We start from the raw sequence: 14,635 nt of genomic DNA, 5'->3' as shown, positions 1-14,635 counted from the left end.
CACCTGTAGAAGTTATGAACTGATGATGGATCGGACTCCTACCTATATAGTTCAGACCGAAACATGGGCCCTCGATCAAAATGCAAGGATGGCGCGCACTGGATTTCAGTGGCGCGGACAAGGTCGAGGTGGAATGGGACCAGGAAGAGGTTGCGGATAACTGATATGTTATAATTGTGGAGGGTCAGGGCATTACACCCACGATTGTACAAATCCAGCAAGACCACCATGCTTATATTGTACCCAATTTGATCATGAGACGAAGGATTGTCCCATGCTGATAGCGAGGTTGCACGATAAAGGAGCACTCCAACATCCCCCGACTCAGAACCTGCAAATGATGAGGTCTAAGCCGTGTGAGGAAGACCCAAATGTAAATATTGTGCTCCAGAGTGGTATCACGACAGGAGATGACAAAGGCAAGCAGCCCAAAGAGAGTGCCTGGGTTCACAAGGCTCCAACAAAGGAACCAGAATTTGATTTAGAGCGCACTAAGGAGACATTCATGGAAGCTAAGAAGAGCTTCACGGATGCCTCCACTTTAGGAAGTAAAGACAAACTAGAACCGGAAATGGACCCATCAATGCTCACTACATTTTTGGAGACATGCATGAAGCTGTTGTGCGACAACAAAGCTGTGAAGGGGCTACAAGAACTCATCACTAGATGTGCTGGAACCATGCCAGGAGAACCACGTGTAGTCCGGAAGCTCGGGAAGCACACAATGCGAATAGGAAGAGAGATGAGATTGACCGCGCAGATCGGGGAATATGAAATGGATCAAGTGATTTTGGATCTAGGATCAGACACAAACGTCCTGCCAAAGCAGACGTTGGAGTGCATGGGTAGGTCTACGCTGCAATGGTCTCCTATTCAATTTTGAATGGAAAACCAACAAAAGATCCTACCTATGGGAAGATTGCAGGGGATAATGGTAGATATTGAAGGTGCGAACACGCTAGCAGATTTCGAAGTGATAGAGATTGTTGAGGGCAGCAATCCCTATCCTGCACTATTGGGAATAGATTGGGCCACTAACATGAATGGATTGATAAATCTAAAGAAGCACAAGATGATTTTTGAGAAAACGTCATTGCGCGTAGTGGTACCTTTAGACCCTACAGAAGGATCGTGCTACACAGATCCAGTGTATGACTACGATAGCGATGATGATCTAGACTGTATCTACAAGATAACCGTGTGGGAGTAGGATTGGGTAAATCCAATAGTGGATGGAAGACTCTCGTGGGAGCACGAAAGCTCCTGCACCTCAAATTCGGATGAAACCGGTTACATGAGGTAACCATGCTCAACTGTAACATGATGACAAGATCATTGTGCTACGTGGCAACAGAGGTAGGAGATCTACCTATGTATGGCGAGTTGAGCAAGGTGGATGATTTCCTGAATAAATTTGAAAGAGAAGTACCAGAGCAGTAGCATTTCGATGCTCTGAAATGGGTACTGCACGCTACACCCACAAGATGGTGGAGTACGCATCAAAGAAGTTTTGAGGACTGGCGCGAATGCATAAGGATGATGTGCATATAGTTTGGAAAGCCTCGGATGTGAATGAAAGCTGAGTATGACAGATCAAACAGCCCGCGCGCCCACCTTTCTAGATGGGTATAGGCATATGGTGTGCAACCTACAGGAACGAACAACGCACACCATCCTCGTGATAGGAAACGTGATCGACAAGCAAGAGTGGAAAAGACAATGGTGCGAACGACCCCTCCGGTTGGGACCAGGAAGTATGTTAAGACCAAGCACGCAGAAGCTTTTAACAAAATACGCGAAGCACTAAACACGGTCCACCATGTGAAACGAACTGACTGGGACCCAAGCGTACCAGCGGTTCTCTGGGCTTATAGGACCATGTGCAAAACCTTGACTGCGTGAGCACTTATGAAGCTGAAGTATGAAGTGAATGTTGTAATCCCTATGGAGCATGCAAAGCCTAGTCTGCGCGTAGTAGCACCAGTAGATACGAGGGTTCATGAAGCCCGAAAGGAATAGATCACACAGCCGCAAGAAACAGAACGCATGGGACTTGAGGAATAAATCCAATAGGGAAACCTTAGACTCCACAAACTTGAAGAAGAAAAGGTACAATTAAGGAAGAAAAGCACTTTAATGGATGCGGAAGTCAAGAAGATGGAGGACGAAATAAAGAAAGATTTTCTCAGCAAAACGACCAGAATGGTAAGGCAGGGTGCATGCGATCACGATGACAGGGTTAAGGCCTATTGTCGCGAATCAATCAATCTGATGCCTTGGCTTGGAGTGCATATTGCTAAGCATAATTACCAAGGTAGTGCATTGCAAGTAGTAAAGTACATGATTCCGACCATAATAGTAAAAGGTAGGGATTCTCCAAGCAACATGATGAATGATCGAATGAAACTTTTCACGAGTGGTGCAAGCACCTGACTAGCCGAGGGAAGGATGGTCTTAGCGGTCCAGGTAGTTGGAAGGGAGTGCGGGACTACAAACTATTCTGCCCGGGAGCTGCGCAATATTGGAGATGCACGTAGAAGCAAAGAGTCACAAGGTCCGTGACCGCGCACGGGGCGCTGCGCTGCCGCGTGGGTTGGCCAAAAAGTGACTGTTGAAGTCACTATTCATGATGGGATGCTTGACTGGAGGCCAAATGGAGAGGGCAGTGGGCATTTAAGATGCGATTATGGGCAAAATCTTGGAAAATATGCCGCCAAGGGAGAATTAATGAACTGAATTTGGGGGGAACAGTCGAATTCAAATTCCAAAAGCGCTATAAAATACAAAGGGCTGCCCAGCAAACAACACTTGGTCATTTGTGAATTCAGCGGTCGAGAAAAACCCTGATTATTGTGAGATGATCATTGATTAAGTCCCTAAATTCGCGAGTGATTGATTGCTACACAGATATAATGGCAACAACTAAGGATGGTATGGAGATAGTAGAAGTGACCACCGAAGAGGCCACGTAGGCCCTAACTGTGGGGGATGTTCCAGAAGGAGTTGGGATTGTGGCAGAAATCCCTAAATCACCGCGCACGCCAAGACTCAAGAAAGACAAACAAGTAATGGCTCCCGTACGCGTGTCCCCACAGAACCTGCTGCACAACAAACTGTCGATGGAGGAGAAGGGGAAAGCCATCACTATAGAAACAGATGAAGAAGAAGAAGATCTGCAAGATCTTATCATTGCAGAAGAAGAAGATGAAGGCATGGAGGTGGATACTCAGCCTATGAACTCTACGAAAACATTGCTCTCTTATGTCCTCCCACAAAAAGGGAAGGCCAAAGTGCCCAAGGACCTAGACAAGACCAAGAGTTCGCTCCAGACCCCGCTCCTCCTAGATGGAATTATGTTTAAAGGAACGCACCTGGGCCACGTGCCGATCCTGAAATTCGAAGATTGGGATCTCATTTACCACGAGAAGTTCCCTCACCTTGAAACTGGAAACCTCATGAAGCAAAACACCGCCGGGGGGGTGACAACATTAGAGCCATGGAAGTGGTTGCACGTAGTGGAAAAGGCTAGGCTACTGAACCTACTCTAGGTGTTGAATTTCCACCGCACCCCAATAACCATTTTCATCATCAGGCATTTGCTCTACCTGGTGCATGATGGGTGTTTATGGATGGAGGATCCCATCCCCATCACGGCAGCCTTGATTCATCAAGTCCCTCAGCTTCCATACAAAGGAGAGGGCCTCGCAGCCATATCCGAAGGGAAGGGTAGTGATTTGGCCATCGTGAATGCCATGAAGAAAAATTACACGCTGGAAAAGAAGAAGAGGGGCTACGCCATCTCCAACATCAAGGACAAAGCAGTACGCGTGGCAAACAAAATCCTGGCAGGAAATGTTATGCGTAAGTGCAGCGCAGACGAGGTAACTGCGTCGATGGTCGCACTGGCCGAGTAGTGCGCAGAGGGGGTCCAGTTTAACTAGTTTGAATTCCTCTACACAGAATTTTTAGAGAATTTTCGCGAAGCCCAGGAACAGGGAAAAACATTCCACTATGCATGGTTGTTGTTGTCCATAGTGCTCGTAGCTGGGGAATTTCCAGAGGATAGTCAATTCCCCATAATTGATAGAGATTTATCGGAGGCCGCGAAGTATGCTTCACTCTGGGCCACAAAGGATGCTAAAAGGATACGCGACAACAAGATCTTATGGGTGTTCATGGAGATGAACCTCAGAATGTGGATCAACTGTAAGTCATGGTTGTCACCCACGGTTTACAACAATCTGCAGAGTTTTGCAGAATTTAAGGTAGACATGCATAACATATATATCAGGGCACGCAAGGACCCGACTAAACAGTGGACAAAGCTACCCTTTGTAGCCACCGACGACGCCATTTTCAATGTCCTAGAGGCATGGACGCCAAAATGGCACACCCTAGACATTGCAGAAATCAAGAAGTCGACAGCACAAAAGAAGAAAGACGATGCCAAGTTGCGCATCACATAGTTCGCCGAAAAATGAAGGAAGGAAACAGCAGCAACAGAAGTGCGGGCAGCATGGGATGCAGCACAGAAAGAAGTTAAGTAGGAAAAGGCCACAGGAACAGTAGCAGCACAGGAAGCAGCCATGAAGGCAGGTGAGGGTCAAACAATGCCTTCACAGGGGCAGGAAGCAGAGGAAGCAGAAACAGAAGAAGGAGGCGCAGACCCACGAACCACGTCAACACAGCTGAAGCGCCAACACCCAGCAGAGCGGGCAGGGTCATGGAAGAAGGTCAAGGCCTCGAAATTGTCCATTGACCCAATCACCCTAACCGAGGGTGATCTGCATGACATCAGTGAGACGGTGTGCGATGTCACCAATGAGGCTCTCCAAGATTTCATGCAGGAGAACCAGATTATGTTGGGGGCCCTCAGAGCGTAGTTGCAAGAATTATAGGCGCGGCCCCCTCAGTTTGGTACCCTTTCGACCAACCTCGCAATCGAATCCATGGCAGCAGAGCAGATGTTGCGCGCGCAGATGAAGAACACAATAGTGCTGCCGGAAGGGGCACTAGTGACATCAAATGAGGCCGACAGGCCTTCAGTTAGCGTGCTGAAAGGTCTCAGTATCAACCTAGCTGCATTCCCGTGCAAGACATTATATGTGTTGCAGGATGGGATAACTGCAGAGCTGCGAGCTAGGGAGAGCCGCACGCTCTAATTCCACAGTGAGCATAGCATAAATATGGAACAACTAAGCTTGCAGCGCGACGAATTGGTGTCACAAAGTCAATAGCTGGTACAGGTGATCGACGATGCTTGCCAAATCATCCCAGAGCTGGCCATCCTAGCAAATATACCAGTAGAGACACGGATCCACAGGTTAGCAGCAGGGGTCTGCGAGGCCAGGGAGGAAATGACAAAGGTTCAGCTAGAGCTGAATCTTCAGATCGTCGAGCTGCGGTTAAAGGCACAGCCATCCACTCCCCTAGAAGTCAGAGAACAGCACACTAGTGCTATCACAGTGGGGTTGGAGGAAATAAGAGGTGCAATGCGAGACTGCACCAGCATGTTGGAAGAATCACTTGGGGTCCTCACAACTCTGCAGGAGGACCTGTTGTGGCTAGCAACAACCCCCCTTCTTATTTAGTTTATCACTAATACTAAATAAGTGGGGACCCTTATTCAAAAAAGTTTAAAAATAAATTAGTGCTTGTATTCCCTTTTTGAATAAAACTTACTATCATAAACTTATGAGAATACCCGAAAAATCTAAAAAGACTTAAGTTTTATGATAAAGTTTGAATAAAACCACTCTCTCAATAAAGAGCATCACATCGCAAAAAGGTAATGCATGCCTTCCTACAAGCGGAATCCTAAGGGTGCAAAATCACGATGCGAAATCACACACTAAAAGATACTCATCACATCGCATGCCTCGAATATCACTTAAGCTGAAATGCCTCAAACCACGAATATGCGATGGCGCATCTCGTAAACACATTTCACAGAAAACACATTGTAATGGATGATTGCCACACGCAACGGATTAGCAATATTGCGATCCGCGATATTGCGAAGCAAATCGCAAAATTGCCTTATCACAGATCTACAGGGCTTGTCGTTCGTAAAAAAATTTCCCATAAACCGATGCCTAGTTATGCGCGTTAATAATAATTAATGAGTTAGTTGTAATCATTAATGAAATATGGTTTTGATCTGATCGAAGAGCCATTTCACGTAGGGTGATATATTTTATATGTTTTCGGCATCTAAATCTTTCTCGTCACCTTTTTCTTATCATTACTCTTACCTCATTTGTAAACTGCAGGAGCAAAGAGCAGAGAAGTATACATAGCAGTGTTCAGAAAATTATGGGAAAGAAGGGTAAAGCTCCAAGTTCTGAAGATAAAGAAATGATGCCCTTGTACACAGACAGCACCTGCAACAGAGGTGTCGGTGTTACTACTTGGGAAAGCATGCATAGCCTACTCAAGGAAGAAAATCCCATAGTAATGGAGGTTACAGCAACTGCAGATTCACGTGGGTCGTCTGAAGCATTAATTACAGAACTAGCATGTTCTTTCTTACACCAGATAGTGGCGAGGCCCAAGATTCTTCCATACACGGACATGATCAAATGGGTACTGGATAGCTCTGATATCACAAACAGACAGTTTAAGATTCAGAGCCAAGAACTCACAGAGTCGTTCTTTCCATAAAATTTAAGGTTTATATCCTCTAACAAAAAGCGCGCAAGAGGCGAAAAATAGCACCAGGGAAACCCGAATCAAGAAACGGAGGCAGTTTCCGATGCGCGATTAGCACCTAGTGCTAATCGCGCATCACCAGGCAAAACCCCTTGAGAAGGAAAGCCTCTAATCGCTCAGTCGCCTGTAAGCACGGAAATTTGTAGGAAAAAGTGCTAAAGGCGAAAGGCAAAACCTGAACTCTAAAAACCAGTGGTATTTATCAAGGGTATCCTCAAGCGGTATGTAAATTTTATCCAAATGTACAGCATCTACATACAAGCTAGAGACAGAAGGCTCAAGAAAGAGCAGAGTCCATCAAAAGGTTAACCAAGTTGAATTTGGATTCTTACTGGACGTACTTGGTAAAACCACATAGCCAGTGCATGACTCTCAAATGTATCATTAATTCTGCGGAGAAGATGGCGCCAGCAATTACCGATTCCGCTTTCACAAGACAGCTAAAGTCGGAGGTCGGCCAACCAACTCTCCTCAAGCAAATGTTGAATGCTTGCGACTACAAGGAATAGATACATAGATAGTTAGTTGCCAATTTTAGTTTTAATTTTGCTTTATTTTTGCCTAAAATGAGGACAGTCATTTAAACCGCATCCTACATTTTTGTAATAAATTATTTTTAGATTTATCTAGTAGTATTTAAACCCTTCTCATGCATTTAAAGAAGGGTCCTGAAATTTGTCAAAAAATTGTCCTCAGAACATGCACTTTTGCACCCTCCGAGGAGGTTTTGATGAATGAATGGAATAGGATTTATTGATATCTGCGTTTAATATCTAGTACTAAAATTGAACTTTTGTACTCTTATTAGATGTTGGATTAAGAAGAGATAAATCATTATTGCTGGAGCTCATGAGTAGAACTAGTTATAAATTGTACTTTTATCTCTTAACGATTTCTGCTTATGTGTTAAGGTGATATTCATGTTCAGTTATTTATATATGAATGCTTGAGTTATCATTTGGCACTTCTGTACGGCAATAGCTATTTATTTATGCTTAATATATGAACGACTTATTATGCGATATGTTTTTCACAATTGTTTCGTCTAACTTTTTATATGAAACGGTTTATCTTTATTGAATTCTTTTCTCATAGCAATTGAATGATCCTTATTACCAATTGCCATTAGAAATTATTTTAGATCACATAACTGAAAGATTAAATCCCGGGTTAGTTTTAGAATTAGATATTTCTATTCATTAGAATACAATTGCATGTTGTTAAATTAGATTTAGAATAAAAGCATTTTACTTAGAAATTATTAGAAAGGACATATCAATTCTCAACACACACACACATCAATTGGGAAACTGGTCCCATATCCCCAGTCAGACCCACTATACCAAACGGAAAAGGAGCTTCTAACCAAGGTCCGGACCTGGTGGGTATCCCCCTTGTTGTAGACTCGATTTTCAGGGATTCAACAGGACCCCAACATCTAGCGCTTAGAGACAGAGGCATGAGAACTCTAATAGCAGTATGACAATCTCCAAGGAACTACGTAGACAGTGGTCCTCACCCAGAGGCTCGCGCGAATGCAACAAGCTAAAGAACTTAAGGAGCAGGTGGATGCGGCACGACATAAGGAAGCAGTCCTAAAAGTGCGCGTCCAGCCTTGGATCAACGAGGCCTTCACCATCACGGTAGACATCGAAGGCAAGCTCGCACACATGCAAGGTATGCACGCATTGATGCAGAGAAGCACTCCCGACATAGAGGTCTCGGAACAGTGTATGCAACAGATCTAGCAAGAAGCAACTCAGTGCGTTGTTGACCTCTGCACAGTTCGAGAATAGTCAAAGGGACTCCATGGAAAGATCGTCATGCCGACAGAGTGACTCAAGGGCGAGTCATGATGTTTGTGTTGGGGGCCTGTTGGGCATGGAATCCCCCCAAGGCATGTTTTTGGGCTTAAAGCCCAATTTTTGACCAAGTCCTTTATAAAATATCCGCGAATTATGGGCGCAGAGCGCGAAGTCATAATAAAGTCACAAGGTTGTCCACCCTCATTTTTTGTAATGTAATGCCAGCTTGATAGGCCTACCCATGGTTCACGGACCATGGGATTGTATAAATAGAGTGAGGCTCTAAGTGTAGAAGAGAGGATGATGATAGAAGAAGAATGATGAGTCTAAGTGATTAAGTCACAAGTTGAAGTGTGTCTTTGGGTCGTAGAGTAGGAGAAGGCTCTGCAGCTGAGTGCGCAGAGGCCTAGTAGTCTACAGCTGAGTGCGCGGACACCTGCAGCTGATCCAGATTTAAACAGGAACGCAAAAAATTACAGAGATAACCATAAACACAAAGATGCAGTGGAAATAATACTACATTTCATTAATGTAAAATACTGAGATATGCTTACAAACAGAAAATGGAAATAAACAGCTAGGGCAATGGTAGCTTATCTCTGAGAAAAGATGTGGCGGCTACATGCGTTTGAACTGTGTTACAATGAGGCTCGAAGGCCTATTTATTATTGAGAAATAATGGAAAACCCTTAACATCCGAAAAACTAACCCTAGAAGATGAAACACCAAATTGTGGGCCCCATTTGGGTAAGTTGCTACATCAACTTCCTGGGGTCGTAACTTTGGCACTTGATCTTCGTTTGACACGTACAATAGCTTGTTATAAAGATCTATCCGAGAACTACAACTTTGGGAAGAGAAACATCAGTCCATGGACTCATGTTGCTCCCAGATTTCCCAAAAACGTCGTTTATGGCCTTAAAATGGCTCCAAAAGTTCAGGACCCGAAAAACTACTAAAAATAGTAAATTGTGCTACAATTAAGGAAACTGAAAGAGACAGTTGTGGGGGACCAAGTGGGATAGGTGGGTGGCCACCAACATCCACCTGGATCATTCCTCCCCCTTAGGAAGCAATGGTCCCCATTGCGTTGAGTTCCTCCATCTGCTGAACTTAGTCCCTGGTGAGTTGTTCTGCAATCTTGAATGTGTCCAGTAATGGTGGGAAAGATGGTCAAGGGCGATACACATTGAACACTTGGTGCAGGTGAAGGAATGAGGGAATGTTGTGCTCCAAAGTGTTGTTTCCCACAGCCTTGGTAATGGTGTAAGGACCATGACGGAGTGGTTTGAGCTTCTCATGGGTTCTAATAAGGCATTCTTTCAGTCGATGAAACCAAACTTTGTTGCCCACCTGAAACTTATGTGGTACCCCTGTGGGTGAGGAGAAGTTGTTCCTGTGTTCTTTCATGACTGTACCCCTCTATTGTTGTTACTGCTACGTGGAGGAACCCTTTGCAAGGGTCATGGATGTGGCGACGATCTTCCCCTTACTTTGGGAGAGAACCAGACAGAAAATGAATTTCCTGGTCTAGGAGATGAGCTTGCTACATTTCTTAGAAGTGATCAAAGAAGTGGCAGTAGGTGGGGCTACCTCCGATATCCTGTATAATTAATTACACAAAGAAATAATGACAGCACGAGGCCTTGACTCATACACAGCATGTTGCCTCCACAAGTATGGCTGGCCTAATAATACATCACAAACATCCAGAGGTGCAACATCACACAATACCTTGTCTGTGAAGGGCTTGATGATGTAGGGAAGGCGACACTGCTGGAAAACTCTGAGATATTGTCCTTCGTGAAGCCACCCGATACTGTATGGCTGTGGGTGTGGTGTAGTCAGTAGCCCCAACTACTTCACAAGATCTGCTAAAATAAGGTTCTTTTGGTTGCCACTGTCGACAATGAATTGTAGCGGTGAACCCTTCACCCACATCTGTGAGTGGAAAAGATGTTCCCCCTCCTCTGGATCTTCAAGCTCATTCTTCTGGATCTTGGTGGTGGCAACAATGATGCTGGGCTCTGCATCAATGATCTGCTTCTCTCTGCCATTCCCCTTGTCAGGTTTTGACTCAGGGTCGGAACATGCATCTGATTCTGAAATCTTCAACTCGGCCACCAGCGACTGCTTCGTCTGACACTCACTTGTGTTGTGAGTGGGGCTCTTGTGGAACTCACACCACTTTCCTGTGTCCTTCTTCGACTTCGTGGTGTTGTTCTTTTCTTGCGGCTTCGACGGGTTGTCTTGGGTCACCCCACCTTGGCTTTGTCCTTTGGTCTTTGGATTTGCAGATCCAAAGTCTCGCTTCTTTTGTTTAAACTTTTGCTCGATTTTGACAGCATATCGGTACGCCATGCCGAGCGAGGATATGTTCAGAAACTCCATCTTTTCCTGGATGTATCTGTGTAGGCAACCGCAGTATTTGAGTACCAAATGCAGCTCAGAATCCTTAATACCCAACTATGTGCGAAGGGTATGAAAAATGTTTGTGAAATCCAGCACATCTTGGTCCCTTCCCTGCCGCAGTGTGGTCCACTTTATGTATTTGTCCTCATAGCTTTTGATAGGGTAGTATTGATCCTTGATGGCATCCTGGATTGAATTCCAAGTGGGTGCGGCTGAAAATAGTGAGTCGGTACTTTCATCCTTCTGCTCGCAGTAGGTTTCCCACCAGTCCTTGACGTGGGGGGCTGCTTTGACTAGAGCGAAAATAATCTTTTCCCGACTGGAAAAATCATGAACAAAAAAATAACCCTCTAGCAGATTTAACCATTTATTGACGGCATCTGCATCTATTTGACCCTCGAATATGGGGATTTCAAAATTAACTTGTACCTTAAATGATGTGGTCCATCATCGCGTTCCTTGGCCGCTCGAGGGCTTCTTCAAGCAAGATTTTGATGGGATCTCCTACCGCCTCATCTTTCTTTTCATCTGCCATGGGAGGCCATCGGGATTTGCAAGGCTAGTCTTGCAAAGGTTCGACCAATTCAAGCCCTAACTCCTTATATCCCGACCTCGTTGGGGACATGCAAAGAAAAACAGAGAAAAAGCAGACCGCTCTGATACCATTGATTCGGATTTAAACAGGAACGCAAAAAATTACAGAGATAACCATAAACACAAAGATGCAGTAGAAATAATACTTCATTTCATTAATGTAAAATACTGAGATATGCTTACAAACCGAAAATGGAAATAAACAGCTAGGGCGATGGTAGCTTATCTCTAAGAAGAGATGTGGAGACTACATGCCTCTGAACTCTGTTACAATGAGGCTTGAAGGCCTATTTATTGTTGATAAACAATGGAAAACCCTTAACATCCCAAAACCTAACCCTAGAAGATGAAACGCCAAATTGTGGGCCTCGTTTGGGTAAGTTGGTACATCAACTTCCTGGGGTTGTAACTTTGGCACCCGATCTTCGTTTGACGCGTACAATAACTCGTTAGAAATATATATCCGAGCACTATAACTTTGGGAAGAGAAACATCAGCCCATGGCCCCATGTTGCTCCCAGATTTCCCAAAAAATGTCATTTAGGGCCTCAAAACGGCTCCAGAAGTTCAAGACACGAAAAACTGCTAAAAATAGTAAATTGTGTTATAATTAAGGAAACTGAAAAATTGAAAGAGATAGTTGTGGGGGTCCAAGTGGGATAGGTGGATGGCCACCAACATCCACCTACAACAGTAGCTGAGTGGGCAGGGTGAAGTCAAGTCTGTAACCAAGGAAGGAATTAATAAAGAGAAGTTTTGTTATAATTATGTGTATCTGGTCTTGGGTTAATGAATGATTGATATAATTTGCAAATATATTGTTATTTTACTACGCGCACCTGTATGAATGGTTTATATTGTTAAGTATACTTAAAGCACTCAAGTAGGCAAAGCTAATTAACTAACATTGGAATACCAGTAAGGTCTTGGGTAATAACGCAGAGCACGACATTCAGCCCCTGGGTAGGTCTGCGCAAAGGCAGTATATAAGGTTGTGAAGTACGGGAAAGTGTGAAGAAACCTACGCACAGGGTCAAATCGCGAACCAGTTGAACTCCTAAAACATCTCCAAGGTGTGGAAACCCGGTTCTAGCACCCTCCCATACTACTTTGGGTGAGACCTCAGTCCGCGCTCCGTGGACTGTTGCTGAAAGGGCTAGTAGTATCGGGATTTGTTTGGCTAACTTAACTTTGAACCTTGGTCAGGCCCCAATAAGCCAACAAGCAAAGCATTTTTGTGTTGCCAAAATTTCTCCCTATAAATCAAGCATTTCATTGAGAAGAGGATTTCATCATTAAGAGAGTCTTCATACTTCTTTGAGAGAGAGAGGAATCTTGCAAGGAGATTGAGGAAAGGAACTTCCTTGTTGAGGATTTTTTAGCACCATTTCTCAAACAATTCTCTCCAAGAATCTTTTATTCATCTATTGTATCTCTTCTACATTTAGTAGTCAATAAAGGGAACCCTTTTCCATTACTTTGTTGATATGTTTGCTTCATTAAGCATTTTTTATGTGTTTATTTCTTAGTTTTTAGTTTATGTTTATGTATGCATTGTTTTCACTACTTGCAGTGATTTGTTTACCCAATATTTTTCCACTAAAAACAATCAATTGCTTTTGATTTCCTTGTAGGGAACAACCAATTCTGAGGAAGGTGTTTTTGGTACTCTATAACAACAAACACATACCACACCACCATTCTACTAAAGTTAACCATTGCACCCATTGATGTTGTATATCTGAAGCAAAGCACCGCAGGTAGGTTTCCATACATTTGTTTACCACCTCAGTTTGGCCATCTATCTAGGGGTGATAAGTTGTGCTCATTTGGAGTTGTGTGTCATGTATGAAAATCTCCTGCCATAATTTGTTGGTAAATGTGGGATATTCATTAGACACAATAGAGGTAGGCACGCCATGTAGTTTGAAAATTTGATCCATGAAGACCTGAGTCACTAGAGCTAGAATGAATGGGTGTGGTAAGGCACGAAAATGGGTGTATTTGGAGAGTCGATCAACTACCACTATGATGATCGACTTGTTGCCTAATTTAGGGATACCGGTAATTAAGTCCATTGTTGGGCATGGAATACCCCCAAGGCATGTTTTGGGGCTTAAAGCCCAAGTTTTGACCAAATTTTCTTGTAAAAAATCCGCGAATTGTGGGCAATTATAATAGAGTCACAAGGTTTTCTACCCTCATTTTGTAATGTAATGTCGGCTTAATAGACCTACCCATGGTCTGCGGACCATTGGATTGTATAAATAGAGCGAGGCTCTAAGTAGAGAAGATAGAGAAGATAGAATAGAAGAACAAGAGAAGTCTGAATAATTGCATCGAAGTGTAAAGTGTGTTTGTGGGTCATAGAGTAAGAGAAGGCTCTGTAGCTGAGTGCGCAAAGGCCTAGTAGTCCGCAGCTAAGTGCGTAGACCCCTGCAACTGAGTGCACAGGGCAGGTTGATTATGTAACCGTTGGGATAATCAATAAAGAGAAGTTTCACTATATTTTTGTGTATCTTTTCCTGGTTTAGTGCATGATTGGATATAATTTGCAAGTATACTCTTTATTTACTGCGCAAACTTGTATGAATGTTTTGTATAACTAATTATAACATAAGACACCCAAGTACGCGAAGGGAATTAACTGGTACAAGAAGATAAGTAAGATCTCGGGTAATAGCGCAGAGCGTGGCTCTAGCAGCACAGGAGATCCACATCACCTGGTTAGGGTTGCGCAAAGACAGTGTATCAGGCCGCGAGGAATAGGGAAGTGCATGAAGTGACCTATGCGCAGGAACAAACAGTGGACCAATCGAACCTCTCAGACATCTCAAGGGTTCGGAAACCTAGTTCTATCACCCTCCCATACTACTTCAAGTGAGACCTCAGTCCGCGCTTCGCGGACTATTGCCGAAAGGGCCAGTAGTACAGGGATTTGTTTAGCTAATTAACTTTGAACCTGGGTCAAGCCCCAACAAGCCAACAAATGGTTCCATTGCCAGGACCGGGATCCGCATAGAGATGTCTGATGTTGTATCACTGGAATCCGACAAAGAAAGGAATTGAAGATTGTTTGAACAGAAAGATTCATGAATTCGTGGCACAGGAGA

This window comes from Pinus tabuliformis, chromosome 4_1 (assembly GCF_031772625.1).
Source record: "Pinus tabuliformis cultivar Carrire ecotype Pingquan chromosome 4_1, CPIR1, whole genome shotgun sequence".
Taxonomy (NCBI): domain Eukaryota; kingdom Viridiplantae; phylum Streptophyta; class Pinopsida; order Pinales; family Pinaceae; genus Pinus; species Pinus tabuliformis.
Note: the sequence above shows the minus strand (reverse complement) of the source record.